This window comes from Acomys minous (assembly GCF_964271855.1).
Source record: "Acomys minous genome assembly, chromosome: 7".
NCBI lineage: Eukaryota > Metazoa > Chordata > Mammalia > Rodentia > Muridae > Acomys > Acomys minous.
The window spans coordinates 116,073,624-116,092,227 of NC_140488.1; positions in this window are offsets into that span (position 1 = coordinate 116,073,624).

Sequence of the window (18,604 nt, forward strand, 5' to 3'; positions counted from 1 at the left end):
ATGTCTTTAAACTTAATAAGCTATAATTATGTTTACTATATCTGTTAAAGTTTAAAGGAAGACTCCCTTTATATTGAAAGAGCACTGTTAATAATAATTGTGCTAGACAACAGCTATAAAGTGGAACTACCCTGGGCCAAGGGGGTATGGCCTACTGCATTAAGTGAGTAAACAGTTTAATAGCAACAACCAGAAATATTTATTCCTAACGAACATAAGGACTATAATAAGATTCATAACTATATGAGATCAAAGATATGGATAATGGTCTGGAGAGTTGGGTCAGTGTTTAACAACATACTGGTCTTTTAGGGGACCCAGGTTCAATTTCCAGCACCCACTTCAGGCAGCTCACAACTGCCTGTAACTCCATCCACGTCCAGGAGATCTGATTCCCTCTTTAGGATTCCACAAGCACATGTACTCATATATGACCCTACATATGTGCATACAATTTAAAGTAGCATTTTAAAAGATGTGTTTAATGTAGAGCAATACTCTGAAATATACTTGCCTTTAAAATGCACAAATACAATATATTGTACAAAAGGGAAAAAAAGTTAATATACTGATTTGAAGGCTTATATAGTTTTACTAAAGGACTAATTATGGTGTTCTAGTTTGAGATATATTTGGCAGAATGAAATTAATGTTTAGAGAATTTGATATTAGAGATTATCTTTCATCAAAAGTTTCTTGGATTGAAGATTTAAAATGATAAAATATTAAGTGTGTTAAATGGAAATCAGGCCTGGAGAAATGGTTCAATTCATGTGCTATTACAGAGGACAGAGATGTAGTTCTAGTACCCATGTACACATAATTTTTAAATAAATAAATGGAAGTCAGCATTAAAATTCATGATCAGTAGTTACCCAGTTTTTCTGGATGAAGATATTTAAAGAACATTGTGGCAGGAGGGGACAAGTTCAAGTCAGGCAGCTCACAATTGTTTATAACCCCATCCAGGTCCAGGAAATCTGCTGTCTTCATGACTACACAAGCGTGCATACTCACATATGACCCCACACATATATGAACAATTTAAAAATAAAAATCGCATTTTTAAAAGGATGTTTAATATAATACTCCAAAATATACTTGCCTTCAAAAATGCACAAATGCAATATATTTATTTTAGGAGAGAAAATGAATCCACAAGTAATATGCATCAGAAGTTTTCATTTTAAAAGACTATAATGTATCAAAGATTAAAGAGTACAAGTGTTGTGTACAAATTCAAAGTAGGGGTTGCACACATTGAGGCGTCCTCAAATCACTTTCTGCCTTACTACTTTGAGACAGGGTTTACCACTGAACTGGAAAGTTGTTGTTTTGATTAGGCTAACTGGCCAGCAAGCTGTTGTAATTTACCTATCTCTGCCCCCACAAAATGCTTTGGTTATAGACACATAGCCATGCCTGTTCTATGTGAACACAAAGGGTTCATATACAGATTCTCATGCTTGCACTGCAAATACTCATCCATTAAAACATCCCCAGTCCCCGTGAATGTTTTTTTTTTTCTTTCCAGGTAATTATGGTATGCCTCAGGTAATAAAATGGTTACTACGGTGAAGCACATTAACATCTACCTTTGTACATAGTTACTTTCTTTTAAAAGAGTAGCTAAAGCCGAGTGGTGGCACAGGCCTTTGATCCCAGCACTTCAGAGGCAGAGGCCTGCTCTACAAAAGTTAGTCCAGGATAGCCTGGACTGTTACACAGAGAAACCCTGTCTTGACAAGCCTTTTAAAAATTTTTGGGAATTCCTTGTTTTTAATAGCTGAGTAGTTAGTGTATATGTACCACAGTTTCTTTATCCATTCTTCTACTGAGGGACACTTAGGCTGTTTCCATGATCTGGCTATTATGAATAAGGCTGCTATGAACATGGTTGAGCAAATTTTCTTGTGTGCTGGAGCATCTTCTGGTTATTCCAAGGAGTGGAATAGCTGGGTCTTGAGGAAGCCCTATTCCCAGTTTTCTGAGATAGCACCAGATAGATTTCCAAAGTGGCCGTACTAGTTTGCATTCCCACCAGCAATGAAGGAGTGTTCCCCTCTCCACATCCTCGCCAGCATGTGGTGTCACTTGAATTTTTTATCTTAGCCATTCATTCTGATGGGTGTAAGATGGAATCTCAGAGTTGTTTTGATTTGCATTTCCCTGATGACTAAGGAGGTTGAGCATTTCTTTAAGTGTTTCTCAGCCATTCGATATTCCTGTTGAGAATTCTGTTTAGTCCTGAGCCCCATTTCTCAATTGGGTTATTTGTTTTGGTGGTGTTTAATTTCTTGAGTTCTTAATATATTTTGGGTATTAGACCTTTGTCAGATGTAGGGCTGGTGAAGATCTTTTCCCAGTCTCTAGGCTGTCAGCTATTAAAAACAAGGAATTCCCGAAATTTGTGGACAAACGGATTGAACTAGAAATGATAATGAGTGAGTTAATCCAGAAGCAGAGTCAAATGGTATATACTCACTTATATCTGGACACTAGCCCAAGGGGCATGTCCCATGAAAGTCTTCACCTACCAGGAAAGTGGGGCAGAGGGGAGGATATCCTATTGGGACTTTAGGTTAGAGAAGCATGGGGGAATGGGGAAATAAAAGGATCCAGAGGGTCCTAGAAACTTACAAGAAGAACATTATGAGGGGCAGATCTGGACCCAGGGGTCCTGCTCAAACTATGGCACCAGCCAAGGACAATACATGCAGTAAACATCAAACCCCTACCTAGATCTAGCTAATGGACAGGACATTCTTCACAGTTGAGTGGAGAGTGGGGACTGACTTTCACACAAACTCTGGTGCCCCATATTTGACCACCTCTCCTGGATGGGGAGGTCTGGTGGCACTCAGAGGAAGGACAGCAGGCTACCAAGAAGAGACTTGATACCCTATGAGCATATACAAGGGGAGGAGGTCCCCTCAGTCACAGACATAGGGGAGGGAGGAATGGGAGAATACAAGGGATGGGATAACAATTGAGATGTAATATGAATAATGAAGTGTATATTTAAAAATGAAAGCTAAAATCAGTGTCCCTACCATGGTACCAGTTTTTGAAGTTTAGTTCATATTATTCATTAGAATTTTAATTTTGTTTATCATGCACATTTACTATATTGTATCCCACACCCACTCCCAACTTATGGTCATTACTGATTGGTTCATTCTCTGTATTGATCAGCCTGCAAATTATCCTACCATATGCCATAACTAAATCAGATTGGGTTTATAGTCCATGAATTATAATTAAGTTCCCTTGTCTCCATTTCCAGAAAGGCTTCAAGAAAGTTCCATGAATTAGAGCCCATTGAAAAGCTGTGTGTGAACCTAGGAAGACCAGGAAACCTACCTTTTATACTTTTCCTTCCACCTCTACCCAGTGCCCTTTTGCTCTTTTGTTTGTTTTCTTTATTAACAGTTGTACCCATGCATATTCCCTCCAAATTCAAACATGCCGTGATAACATAGGCTACATTTTTGTTTGGACCTTTTATTTTAATTTTAATATCTTAGATGTAACGTAAATAAAGCACATGAATACTAGGAATACACCTTGAGTTACTACTACAAAGCAATCACACATGTAACCTATCTGTCAGGAAAAGAAATGGAGCATTACCAATGCCCTAGATTCTAGAAGTTGAATCATTTATAAGTCTATTGAAGACACATGACAGTTGTGCATAACAATTGAGTGTCCCTTGCGGGCATCATTTAGCTTAGCTGAAATTTAACATAATATTGTCTACCTGGTAATTGTGACACATCAAGAAGCACATTATGTCAGATGTTTCACTTCATAGTTTGTTGATAATCAACTAATATAGCACAGAGCTAGGAATATATTTCAGTGAACAGTAGGTTTTGTACTTGCTGCCCAAGTACAAAAACCTAAGTTCAGATCCCTCATCACCTACATAAAATCCCAAAAGAGGCATACATCTTTAGCTCCAGCAATTGGTGAACTCCACGTTCAGTGAGATAACCTCTGAAGAAATAAAATGGAGAGCAATGAAGGAAGATGGTGGACATTGACCTTTGGCACCAACAGTACACACATGCAGCTATATACGTTTTTGACAAATTGATCACTAGATGTTTCTACCATAATTTTAGCTTTCTGAGTAATGTGGGAGGTGATATTTGTCATCACACAAATATTCTATCCTCAACGTTTTACTTTAAGATTTTAGCCCATTGATTCTGATCCTTCTGATTTCACCTTCCAAATACTTGGATGACAGGCATATGCTATCATACCTAGGTAATATTTTCAGTTCACACTTTTTCTTGCCTTTTACATATATTTTCCCTTTCTGTTATATGAAAGTCTCTTCTAATACTTTTTTATTTATCTTACAATAACCATAAAAAATTCCAAGATATGCTGCTTGGGTTAAGACGGTGAGTTTGAGGTTTTCTCTGTTATTTACTGAATGAGAAAAGTCAGAGTAGCAAAAGAGAGACTGCAATCCAAGGAGATGAAGACATTGGAAAGAGGTGGCAGGTCAGGTTAAAAAGCCTACAGAGAGCACAGAGAAAACAAGGCAACAACCTTAACTTTTCTCACATGGGTCTGGCACAGGAGAAAGTTGCAGCCACAAGATAAACCAGGCAGCCAGCCCTTGTGGAAAGCAAGCTAGGTTGGCAGCCATGGGATAAACCTCAGTTTATATATTGTACCATCAATATACTGGGTAGATTTGGTGTGATGTGACTCCTGTTTGCCAAGCCAACATGGAAAAGAATGCCATTCTGAGCCCATTGTGATGGCACATGCCTTTATTCCAAGCCATCAAGAGGCAGAGGCTGGTGGATTGTCATTCTGGGTTATGTGGGATGACTGGTCGAAGAAAAAGAGACACTGCAGGATAAATTTAGGCTTCTCAAGCAGCAAGAGGATCAGCCTTTCAAGGACTAAATGCCAAACTGTTTTAGCAGAACCTCTTGATGTTACATAAAAGACACTTTTGGCTACTCAGTTTCCAAATACCAAAACCTCTTATCTGATCTAGGGGTTGTCTTGAAAGAACCATCACCTTAAGCTATTCTCAGCCAAGTAAGACTTTCTCGTTTGCCAGGTATGTCACCAGTAAGCTATACAAACCCCATAAAATCTCGGACAACAATCACTAAAAAAAAAAAGGGCTACTTAAAAGCCTAGGTGTCATCACTCCAGAATTCATGCTAGATACAATGGTTCTGTTAAAATTCAGCTACAGTGGATCTCTGTGAGTTCAGGGCCAGCCTAGTCTATGGGGTGAGTTCCAGGACAGCCAGGGTTACATAGATAAAGCCTGTCTCAAGAGAGAAAGAATGAAAACGAAAAGGAAACAAGCCATTCTAGTGCCTCACGTATTTCAACACCAGGCACCATCTTGAGAGAGGACCTATTTGAGACTGAGCTGCTCTGGGGACCTGAAAACAAGGAACAGTCACAATTCACAGAATCAGGGGCAACATGCCAGTGTTGGGTAGGAGAAGGAAGAGGCAGTTGTACAGAGAATGAGTAGTAAAGCATCAGGGAGCTGAGATTGGGAAGGCACATCAGGGACCTTGCCTTTAGTGGTGAGAAATCCTATTGTTTGTGAATTACCATGGAGACAAAACTCCAATCCTGCTGTCTATGGCTTCCACTGGCATAGGGCTGCATTTTCACTATATTCTATTTGTTGTTAGGCGGGTCTGTGATCTTTGACCCTAGGCCTGGCCAATTTCCACATTCCACATTCCATTTCCTTACTGCGAGATAAGAGCTAAAAAATACAAAGGCTGGAAGGCACAGTGCTCGGTTTTCTTGGACCTTGCCGTCAAGTTCAGGATTCAGTGTTCTGTTTGCTTCCCTCAGTTTCTGATGCATTCAGCCACACACTCAAACATCAGCATAGATATTTGCCACCCCTAAGCAGAATTGAGGAGTACTGGACAGAATGGGATCCTGCCTCTCCTACAGGCTGTGAAGCCAAGGCAAAGTAGCTCCTAATATAGAGAAGGGATGCTTCTAATGTTAATATAGTCTGATCCCGTCAACACACACTTGAATGTCCATCCTTCTGCCAAAATACAGCACTCTCTTTCATGGTGGGAACAGACAGAAACTACAATAGCTTCTATCTGTGACCCAATACCACCCCCTATACATACACCACCACCACCACCATGATGGTTCCAATACTATATACCTCAAAGGGAAGCTTCTCCAATTCTTTGGGTTCACACATACACACGCTTCTCTCTCTCTCTCTCTCTCTCTCTCTCTCTCTCTCTCTCTCTCTCTCTCTCTCTCTCTCTCTTTCTCTCTCTCTCTCTCTCTTTTTCTCCCTCCTCCCTCCCTCCCTCTTTCTTTCTCCCTCTTACTCTTTCTCTCTGTCTCTATCTTTCTCTCTGGAGTACACCTCCCCCATTTCCTTCTCCCTACATGCTCATTTAATAAATTCCTCTACAACTTAATATCTGCTGCCTGGTATCTCTTATTATCTTATCTTATCTCCTCTACAACTTAATATCTGCTGCCTGGTATCTCTTATTATCTTATCTTATCTTATCTCCTCTACAACTTAATATCTGCTGCCTGGTATCTCTTATTATCTTATCTTATCTTATCTTATATCTTCTTTTTTTTCAGAGGCAGAGGATTTCTCTGTGTAGCCTTGGCTGTCCTGGACTAACTTTGTAGACCAGGCTGGCCTCGAACTCACAGCAATCTGCCTGCTTCTGCCTCCCAAGTGCTGGGATTAAAGGCATGCACCACCACTGCCCGGCTTACATCTTATTGTTAAACATAAAATTGGTGCGCATGACTCAGATATGAAACATAGAGGCCCGTTCTGTTGTCTGCACAGTGAAATCCCATCTCCCTCTACTGTCCATAACAAATTTCTCTTAAGTACTCTCCTCCTCTCCTATTTCCAGTCGCCTCAGACTAAGCTATCGGCACTTGCCCCAGGCCTCCTGCGAAGAAGCCTTTCGGAACAGTTGTCAAGACTGCCACTGAGACTGTGATTCTAAACTGAGCTAAATTTCCGCTGCTCTTATCACTCCTGAGACCCAGCACAGAATGCAGGCTTAACTGCTGGGCCCCTTGCAGTTACTGAGGCTCCCTGCCCACCACCTTCACTGGCCAGATCATTGAGATGGCTGCGTTCCACCAGCCAAGTGCAGGTACACTTTGCGCTACTATCGATACGCTGTACCCCACCCCCGCCCCTGGGCGTGTCTTAGGTAATCCTCCTGGTTTGGGTTATTCCTGCCACGTGGGCAACACAAAGCCCAGATGGGACGGACGGGACTTTAGATAGCTAGGCTGAGCCAGGATGGGCCAGAATGGGGTCAGCAGAGAGCCTGTCGCCCTGGCTGTACTACACTCAGCCAATCTGAGCCCCTACAGCCTCATGGCATTTCCAATCTGCCCGCTGTTACAGTCGCCATTCTGGATGGAGGAGGTTGGAGCTTTTGCCCTCTGTGCCATCCACGTGGCTAGCCTCTATCTTAAGGACAACCAGGTGGTTAGCTGTCATCTTTAAGGGCAACCATGTGACCACCGCCTGCTTCCTGCGGCTGCCCTGGCCTCTGCCCTGTCCCACCAAAGAGATTCAGTGGATATGCACAAGTGAGGCCCCTACTCCCTGAGACCTGCCTGCACAAAGGCGGGCTGGGGAAGGCCACCTTCTCTATGTAGTGACCAGTGACTGACAGCTGTGCTAACTCAGTAAATTGTGGGCTCATATATAAAACTTAACCTCTGTTTATTTCCTTTTCGATAAAACATTTTATTGTATCCTGGTTCTAAATGTTTCTTATTTCAAAATTTTAAAGGTCTATTTAAATTAACAAGATAAATGCTGTTTCTCCCACGGGGCTCCTGAAAGCTTCTTGGTCAACTGATCTTATATAATGTTCTGCTATATTAACATTCATTTGTTTACAATGTTAAAATTTAAATCACTGCCTTAAAACACGTTTAACTCTATTTTCTAAATATGATGCTATTAATCCATACAGGAAACTGTCTCTCTTTTTATGGACCATGTTTATGTTTCTAAAGCTCCAACTTAACAGTGATAAAACCTAAACTCCTAGCTTTAATTATTAAGGTAGTATAAATGATAAAGTCCTTTGACATATTAAAAAATGTATTTTTAGTCATGCTAAAAACCAATAAGATTAATTATATTTTCAAGGTCAAACATAAAATGAGATCATAACATTCTATTTTATGTTTGTAAACTATAGTTTAAAGCAGATGACTAGATACAAAGATCACTTAACTCAAATATGCTAACCCTCAAACTTGTCAGAGAGCTGCTGAATATGGTGTTTAACTTTTTTTGTTTGTTTGTTTTTCAAGACAGGGTTTCCCTGTGTAGCCTTGACTATCCTGGACTTGCTTTGTTGACCAGGCTGGCCTCGAACTCACAGCGATCCGCCTGCCTCTGCCTCCCAAGTGTTGGGATTAAAGGCATGCACCACTAATGCCCAGCAAATACAGCATTTAAAATGTGTAAATTTACTATAAAAAACAGAGATTCCCAGATCATAACAGTAGTTACCCAAGGTCTCAGAAGACTTGGACGCAGTGCCAGGTGATTTCAAGCCTGGATTGTGGTTTCTGGCCACTTTTGCTCTCTACTGTGGATCAGCCCATAGACAAACTGAACACCTGGAGAGCCATTGTCTCACGTTGCTGAACACAAGGTGAGGTCAGTCTTTTCCATGTTCACCTTCCACAGAAACAGCCTCTTGTCCTCTGTGCCTGATGCAAGACTGTCTCTGCCCATCGTGCCATACGGCCACAGGAGACAACTGGGACACTGTCTATTTACTGGGATGTAACTAACTACTCGTTTCCGTCGTTTTTATTAATACATATATTCTGTTAAGTTACAATTTATCCTTCTCAGGTCTCTGATCACATTGATGACTAAGCTGATGTTAGCTTAATGGCTAGAAAACAGACAATTAGCTCCTTAGCCCAAAGTTATCTGCCATGTTAGTTCATTGGTCAACTCATTAGCTAGTTAAGACTACTGGATACTAGATCTTATTTAAAAAGACAAACAGGCTTGTCTTACTCACATGTCTCAGGTTAAAGATAAACAGGCTTCGGATACCTTCCCAGTCCTCTTTAGACATGCAGGAGATCAAACTTTCAACTGTCAGGTCTAGATACAGTCAACCTTGTTCCCATTCTTTTAGCTAAAGCCAGTGACTGCTTACAGCGATTTCACCTGTTGCTTAAAGCTTCAAAGAAGGTGTTTTAAGTTTGATACATGCATGAATGTTAGAAGGCCTAAGAATATCTTTTAAATTGATAAATGTGAGTTATGAAGGTCAACATGTCTAAAAGGATGCTTTCTTTCTTCCTGTTGCTATTCTGTTGCTGTGATATTGTTGTATTAACTGTTCCGAGTGTTGACACTGGTCAATGGAGCTCTAGTTTATTAATCTAACCTTAGAAAACATTCCACTATATGATCCTATTATAGCTCCAAGCTCAAGATTTTCAATTTCCTTTTGTTTGTCTTCTTCTTAAAACGTCTCTCACTGTACTAAAATGATATACTTCCAGTCTTTTAAACAGAGGAAAGAAGCCTCTCTTTCATGACGTGTACTGATGCTAAAGTGAGTATTTGCCTTCTGCTCTACAGGAGATTTCTGTCCTCCCCTTGTTACTGTTCCCCAGAGGCCAAAAAGGCTTCTGCCTTTCCTAAGCTCACCTCAGAGTATTTGTGCTTTCAACAAAGTTCTTTCAAGCCTCTAATATGCTATATTTCTACTGCCTTTTCCTATAATGTGTACATGTCTAATAATGTGTATTTCACTGCAGATTTCAAACAGTGATGATGCTAAATTTATCTCCCTTTATGAACTTAAAAGGATTCTTGTAAGCTACAGGAAGTCCATCTCTCAGGTCAAATGGAATCCAGATAAGTACTGTCAATCCAAAGCCTAAGTTTCTAACCTATCATCTATCTCTAAGGGTGGGATTCCTTCCCCCTTTTCACTGGTTTTGGGACTCCCCTCACCTAACTACCTGATTGCCACCTTTCTGCACCCAACACCAGAAATTCCCCCTTCCTAGTCATGTACACACTTCCCTTTGTCCAAGAGACTGATAATACCTCTCTGGTTCACTGGAAGCAGAGGTACCCAACCCCAATCCCCCTTACTGACCTACAACTAGGACCTTTCCTACTGGGTGAGTTTTCAGACATAGCTTCTCTCCCACAGCTGTCTTTGATGTTGCAGCCGCTGTCTAAACCTCAGTGCACTAGGTGGCTATGTCTCCAGGGCCAGGTCATGTGCTGTCAAGCTGTGCTCTTGGTCACTGGTCAGGGCTGATGACCTACTGACCAGTCTGTACCTGTCCCTTGGGTCGCTGTCCATTTTGGGTGATGCCCTAATGGGTTACTGACCTCACCTCCCCATAGAAAATGTCCAGATGCATGTTCCTCCTAGCATGCCTTTGACATGTCCTTTAGAGAATTTCAAATCCCTATGCCCACATTAAGGGCTCCTAAGCTTACATGCCTCTGCAACCAAACTTGGACAGATCCAAAACTAAACTGTTTTAATTATTGCCAGCAACTGGGTAAAATGAAAGGAAGTTTCCCATGTTCAAGCCTTTTTCTTTGCTCTCCCAAAATTCTCACAAATTGTCAGCATTGTCTCTTGCCTTTTCTCTCTGCTCTCCCAAGAGTTTCAAATGCACACCTAAGGAGAATTTTCTCCCTAACCTACTAACTGTGTCTTCTGCCACATACATGTTCCAGTATCCTGCTAGACTTCCTACATCTGGGACATCATCAAAGCAGCTACCCACAACTGCTCCCGTCCAACCTCACAGATCATGCCAGCTGGACCCGCATTGCTCCTCCCAGCTGGGCCTACATTGCCCTTCCCAGCTGCAGATGTTCTCAGACCCTGGACAGCAAATGCAACAGCCTGTTCTTCTGGAAGCTGTACAACATGTCAGCCTTTTAAACCCCCTATCACTGCCCTACTGTCAGCAGAAATTCTTAAGATGATTACTTTGCCCATTATCCATTTGCAAAAGGCTGAGATGGTGTGCTCCAGGCCCCGGGACAAACATCTCCAGGTTCCCCCCAGCACTCCTCCCTATCTGCTGCAGGACATGGCTGACATAGCCTGTCCTCCACCTTAAACTTTCAGGGCAGAGCTTTTCCTTCCCCTTCACTATACAATCTGGACATTTTGTTGCTATTGCTTTTTCTCTCTCTCTTTTCCCCTAACATGGCAGCCAAAAGCTGCTTCCAATGAACCTACATTTATATATTTCAACTTAGCTTATATAAAAACAATCCAAGGTGCCTCGTTTTTTTTTAATTATAGGAAAAGATAGGAATGTTAGAATTCTGCTCCAATCTGCCTACCTGTGATGTCACTGCTTACCTGCCATAGGGGAGTGGCCCTGCCTGGGCCATATAAAAGACAGATCCTCCATGTGCTCTCTCTCTCTCTCTCTCTCTCTCTCTCTCTCTCTCTCTCTCTCTCTCTCTCACTCACTCTCACTCACTCTTTCTCTGTCTCTCTCTCTATCATTTTCTCCCTCTCTTTCTGGGGTACCTCTCCCCTCGTTCCTTCTCCCCCCATGCTCATTTAATAAAGTCTTCTACAACATAGTATCTGCTGCCTGGTATCTTATTATCTTATATATTATATTTTATTATTAAACACAAAAGCTCTTAAATGTTGAGTAATCTCTTCAGCCCCAACTGTCTCCTCATTTAATTTTTATGGTAACTTTGTAAAATTTTAAGTTCATACTTAATTCTATAATTTTGCCACTTTTCTGTGGCTATTGGTGGTATGGTAGTAGTTTTCATTTTCATTTTTGTTTTTTATTGTATTTTTATGTCTGATGTATTTTGGTGGTGTACCAGGCCCCTAGACCTTAGTAGGTGCCTAGACCATAGCACAACTGACTTTATGATGGAACTATTCAGGCCCTAAAACTCAACACATAGATACTACCATCAACCAAAGTAAAAACTAAGGCCTAATTCATCAAGATCCATAGTTCTAGGAAAGTCTCTAAATATACTGACCTTGCTTTTTGGTTTCTGTAGTTCTGTTTCTGGCTAACTGTTTTTGCTAACCTAAGTATGTTAATCCAAAACATGATTTTTGTATTTAAAAGCTCATCCTGAGAAAGGCCCAGTGCTACCCTGGAATCCTGAATACGCACTGTAGTCTCTAGCTGGCTAAGAAAGGCTTTCTATTGGCTTATACTGATGTCTGAGCAGTCTTCTCTAGTGGATACCACACAACAGCAGTAGTGCTATTAGAACATTTGTTTTTTCCTTCCTGAGTAGCATTATATGTTGAACCCTCAAGAAAAACCATCTCACTAAGATCCACATATAAAGCCAGATATTCATCCAACACATATGCAAATTATAACATAGCAACACAAGAAATGGCAAAAAGCAGGGCCATGGGATTCATTCAAAAGCTCATAACTCTTCAATGACTAAACCCAAAGAAATTTAACTGCCTAAAATGCCAGACCAAAAAAATTAAATATTTTAAAAATCTGATCAGTGACCTCCAAGAAGATTCAAACAGATGAAAGAATTAGAAAAAAAAAAAAGCATGAAAATGATAAGCTCAATAAACAAAATAAAAATGTCGATGCAGAGCTGTGGCTCTCAACCTTCCTAAGGCTGTGATTCTTGAATACAGTTCATGTTGTGGAGACTCCTAATCATAAATTATTTGTGTTGCTATTTCATCACTAATTTTGTTATGCATGATATCTGATATGTAACCCCTGTGAAAGGGTAGTTTGGACCCAAAGAAGTCACGACCCACAGGTTGAGAATCACTGGTATAGAGCATTCCTAATATAGTTGATCAGGTGGAAGAAGGAATATTAGTGTTTGGAAATAAGATTGATCAACTATTACATGTGAGTAGCAAATTTAAGCCATCTGGGCCATAAGATCAAACCTACAAATCTGTAGTGCAAAATGGAGAGCCAAAATACAGACTATAAAGACATAGAATACCTATTTCAAATTTCAATGAAATTTATAATAAAAGTTCTCAAATATAGGAAAGAAATGAGCATCCAAGTACAGGAGGAACCTAGAACCCCCAAATAGAAATGCTGTGTTATGTTCAAAATGACAAAATATAACAGAGTACTGAAAGCTGCAGAAGAAAAGTGCCAAGTAACTCACAAAGGCAAACCTATCAGCATAGCAACAGGCCTCAGCAGAAATCCTAAAAGTTAGGAGAGTATAGATCAATGTATTTCAAGCCCTTAAACTAACTGCCAACTAGCATAGTTTCTCTAGCAAGGTTGGCTTTAAAATCAAAGAGCAAATAAAGACCTTTGTGGTATGTATAAAGTTAATAATCTGTAACCACTAAGCCAGTATTACTAGATGTTTTAAATGAATGCTGTACACAGAAGAGAAAAATACACACATGCCTGGGAACTCAGGACAGAATAACTGCCAACAGAAGAATAGACACAGGTGAGAATTAGGAAACAGACATTATTCAGTAATGTAAACTAGCAAATCTCTAAGATAAAGAAGAAATAAGTATGTACTTTCAAATAATAACCCTAAATGTGAATGCTCTTTACTCTCCAACTAACATGTACAATCGAATGGGATTAAAACTATGATCCAACTGTTGCAATTTCCAAGAAATTGACCACATTTGCAATGACATACACAAACTAAAAGAAAATGATAAAAAAATTATATTATACATAAATGAAATCCAAAAGTAATCTTCAAGCCAAAATTAGATTGGATAATGAAACTAATCAGTATATATTAATAAAGGGAAAACTCATTCAAGGATAATATAACAACTATAAAAATAGATTCACCAAATATTTTGCTCCTCATTTCATAAAACAGCAGCAACACAACACCACTGGACACAATGGGATATATAAGTACAGATGCAATAATAGTGGGTGACTTTAGTACTCCATTCTTATCAGTAGACAGATTACCCAAACTAGAAAATCAACAAAGAAACTTTATGATTAAATTGTACCATAAGTCAAATACATTTAATAGAATCCTACAGAAAATTTCATCCAAAAGCTTCAGAATATGTGTTTTTCTTCACAACCTTTGGGACAACTTTTAAATAGTTCTTTTAGGCTAAAAATTAAGTCTTAACAAATACAAAAAACATGTCTAGTATCTCATCAGATTATAATGGAATAAAACTAGAAATTAATAAGAACAAAAACTATAAAGATGATACAACATGATGAATGAGCAACACACATTTGAATGGCCTATTGAACAAATTAAGAAATTTAAACTGGGATTACAGAAGAAACAGATGACAGTAAGATCAATTCTAGGCAGAAGTTTATCATTATGAATGCCAACACTAAAAAATATCAGAGAAGATTCTCTAAGTCTGATGGTGGACAACTTTAATCCTAGAAGTCTAGAGACAGAGGCAATTGGAGTTTTTTGAGTTTGAGGTCAGCTTGGTCTACTTCGCATGTTCCAGACCAGCCACAGCTACATAGAGAGACCCTGTTGTAAAAGCAAATAAATAAAAATTAATAAATAAAAACTGTAAAGATGCCTTAACTAAATTACATAATGATCACGAGCAAGTCAAACACAAAATTACCCTGGACTTGATTCCCAGTTTGTGAGTGTCTGTAACTCCAATTCTAGGAGATCTGATGACCTCCATTGGCATCAGACATGCACATAGAGCACTGATAATACATGCATACAAAACACTCATACACATAAAAGAATAAATAAAATTTGAAAGCATACTAAATTCAACAACACAGTTTTTAAAAAATCATATGTCCTGATCAAGTTGTATTCTAGGAATGCAAGAATAATTCAATAAGTAAAATTTGAAAAATGTAATACATCATATAAACAGAATCAAGGACCAAAAAATCATTTCAATAGATGTATAAAAAGCCATTGAAAAGATCATCCTTTATGACTCAAATGCTGAATAAACTAGAAAAAGGAACATACCTCAACATAGTAAAGTCTGTATATGACAGCTCTATAACCAACATTATACTGAATGAGAAAAAGGTAAATGTATTTCTTTTAAAATCAGGACCAATTCCAACATCTGGGAAGCAGAGACAGGTAAATCTGTGAGTTTGAGGCCAGTCTGGTGTACATAGCAAGTTCTAGGACAGGCAGCATGGTTATACAGAGAAAACTTGTCTTGGAAAAATAAATTAAAAAAAAAAAAACTAAGAGGGCTACAAATTAATTGTTCTTATTTGCAAATGATATGATTTTGTACAAATGGCCTTAAAGACCTAGAAAATGCTTAGACCCAACAAAAATTGGAACAATTGCCAATAACTCCTCAGGCCTGGGGGCTCATGAACCCCTCCCCACATCATGTTTGAGTGTTGACTGGCTTGAGCTTTTCTAAGCCTTGTGCAAGCAGCCATCACTGCTGTGATTCAGGAATGTGGCAACCCTGTTATGCCCAAAAGACAGTTTCTCTTTGGTCCTCGTGGACCTCTGCTCTTCCAGTCTTTTTGCCTCTTCTGGGATGGTTCCAGACCCTAAGTGTCAGAGATATGTGAGATATTCTATTTATGGCTAAGTATTCCCTAACATTTATTTTCTGTACTTTGATTAATGCTGAGTTTCTGCATTGACCATCATCCACTATACAAAGAAACTTTTCTAGTAAGTTCTGAAGGCTGCACTACACTGTGGGTATAGATATGAATTTAGAGAGCCATTTAATGCTATTCTGATCTAACAGAATATTAGTAATAGATTCACTACTAGGGCCAATTAGCTCCATAACCATGGGCTCTTGGTCAGATTTACAATAGCGAGCATGGTTTTCTTCCTGGGTAATAGACCTTAAAACCAATCAAAAAGCAGTGGGTCTAGATATTGTTTTATTTCTATAAATATCCTTGGCTTAGTTAAAGAATGGAGTTGAATCACTTGGAAACATTTTTAATCTTTCAGTTATTATTTTAAAACTTTTAAATAAGATTAGAACAATGTTCTATCTAGTTCTAGTTTTGTGCCACTAATGCAACAGAATAAGTCAGAGTAATTGATATTATGTCCTTATAAATGCATAGCTGAGTTTGAAGGGCATCTGCTAAATTTCCAGGTCTTTGTGTTCTGCAATCAATTAGGCCAGGAACACATGAATAGTGATAGAAATAGAGACAATTTAACAAGAAAGATAAAGATACTCCAGGTGGCAATTTGAGATAGTGATGAACAAAAGAGAGAGGCTCCAAAGCCTCATGCCATGTAGGTTGTGACCTTTTATAGGTTATTTACACAGCACACATGTCCCTCCATATTTGTGTATCATGAGATTTTCTTGTGAGTATTATGTTTGGTATATGAAGCGCCAACTGGTAGGGATTTCCACTCTTTTGTTTTCCAATCAGCTTCTTTCATATGCTAGTCTTGATGCCTTTTTCTTCACATCCTTATTTTCCTGCTTTGAGTTCATGCCCCTCACCAGTGTGGTCCTAGAAATATTTCTGGGCAGCTAAAGGATCATTATCAGTCTTTTATACCTTCTTCCCTGCTGATAAGAGGTATAATCTTTACCTAAGAGGGACCATAAGACTTTCTTTTTACCTTTACTTCTTGGTTGGAGACAAGATTCTAGATTTCTTGCAGTAGGTGTTGGGTATAATTCTCATTTCATAAGGATCTTAATTTGAAACTATCATATACCTAGAAGACAAAAATTCAAGATAAAAAATGCAAGGTTTAAGAAACAGAAACATGATTATATTAACCAATTACTCCCCAAACCTGCAAGAGCCAGAAAAGTGACATCCATGCTTGTCCATGGAGAGTTATCTTTAAAAAGCTTGTTTCAAAGGTTTTTATTCCTCAGATTGTTAAACAAACAAACAAACAAAAAACATACTGATGATTATTTGTAGTGAGAATTTTTGGTTTCTTTAAAAACACAGAGATTTTTTAAAACTCTTTTTTCAATTTATTTTCTTTAATTTATTGCATATGAGTGCTTTACAGAAGAGGGCAGCAGGTCTCATTATAGATAGCTGTGAGCCACTATGTGGTTGCTGAGAATTGAACTCAGGACCTCTTGAAGAGCAGGTGGTGCTCTTAACCACTGAGCCATCTCTCCAGCCCAAACACAGAGATGTTAATGAAAAAGGAGCAACAGCAACCAAAATACATTGGGTTATAGAAAAAAAACCTGTGAAATTAAATCAGACTATATACCAAATCAGACTATATACTATAAAGATGTGTTAACATCTGAATAGAGTCTGCAAACGTTTTGCATTAGGGACATAAGTTTGGAAGGGGTTGGTAACAGCTGTGCTAAAGGCTGCTTAGCAGTTAAATAGTTATTGTGCTAGAGGGAAGAAGCCTTGGATATTGAACAGTGAAATAGAGCAAGAGGATTGAATGTTGTTGAAGATCAGTTGGTGGGTGAAGGTTGGCCTTTTGACCTATAGGAATAGATTTGATTTGATTATGCTACTATAGAACAATGTCACTTAGGGGCTTTAAGCGCTTGGGATAAACTTGAGTATCCTGGGAAATGGTCTACCTCATTTACTAAGATTATACAAGGCTATGAAGAAGCTTTCACTGATTTTTTTTTTTTTTTACAAAATTGGTTTCAGCAGAGAATAAATCCATATCAGACCCAGACCAGAGGCAGACATTGGTAGAAATCCTTGCATTTGAGAATGTGAATACCAAATGTAAAAAAAAAAGTTATTATGCCAATAAAAGTGTGGGCAGCACCAATGGACAAATAGATAAGGGACATGACTGATATTGGTTCCCATGAGTACCATGCTCATATCATAGAAGAAGCTGTTGCTAAAGGTCTCCTATATCAAAATGCCTGGTGCTTCAATTGCACAAAATTCAGTCGTTTACAAAGATACTGTGACCGAGCTGTTAAAAGTTAAATGCCTAGTGTGTTAATTGTGAGAAACATCGTACTTTCTGCTGGAAAAGTGAGTTTACCTTTTCTAAGAGCAATGATGTTCCTAAATATCAAACAGAACGAATTCCCAGGCTTTCCAGGATGTGCAGACATTGTGGCAAAGGATGCCAATTAACCAGTGAGTTTAGGTCCAAGAAAGATAGCCAAGGCAATTTCTTGCCATCAGGAAACAAAACACAGAGCCTTAAGCTGCTAGATATGTTGCAAGGTACAAGATGACAATTTTAAGGAGAAATCCAATGGTGGGATAGATTAAAAGGAAGGTAGTATGAGTCTGTAACTATTGAGCACCATTAGTGCCAAAGAAAAACAAGTAGAACCAAAAAATAAAGGAAAGTTACAGCTACTGATGTATTTAGAAGTGGAACTTATCTTTCTATTTTAGCAGATGTGGTTGTGATTGTTCTACTTGACATGTCAGTTGCCCATACTCAGTGTTTAATCCACATGCTTGTAAAGTCTGAATTACTGCTTGTCCTTCATAATGTCTAGTCTAGCTCTTTCTATTCTGCATTATTACCAGACATTTTTTCTTGAGTTATAGATCATACCAGGGAACCAAAATACAACCAGTCTTTATTTTTATTTATCTGTTTCCTGCC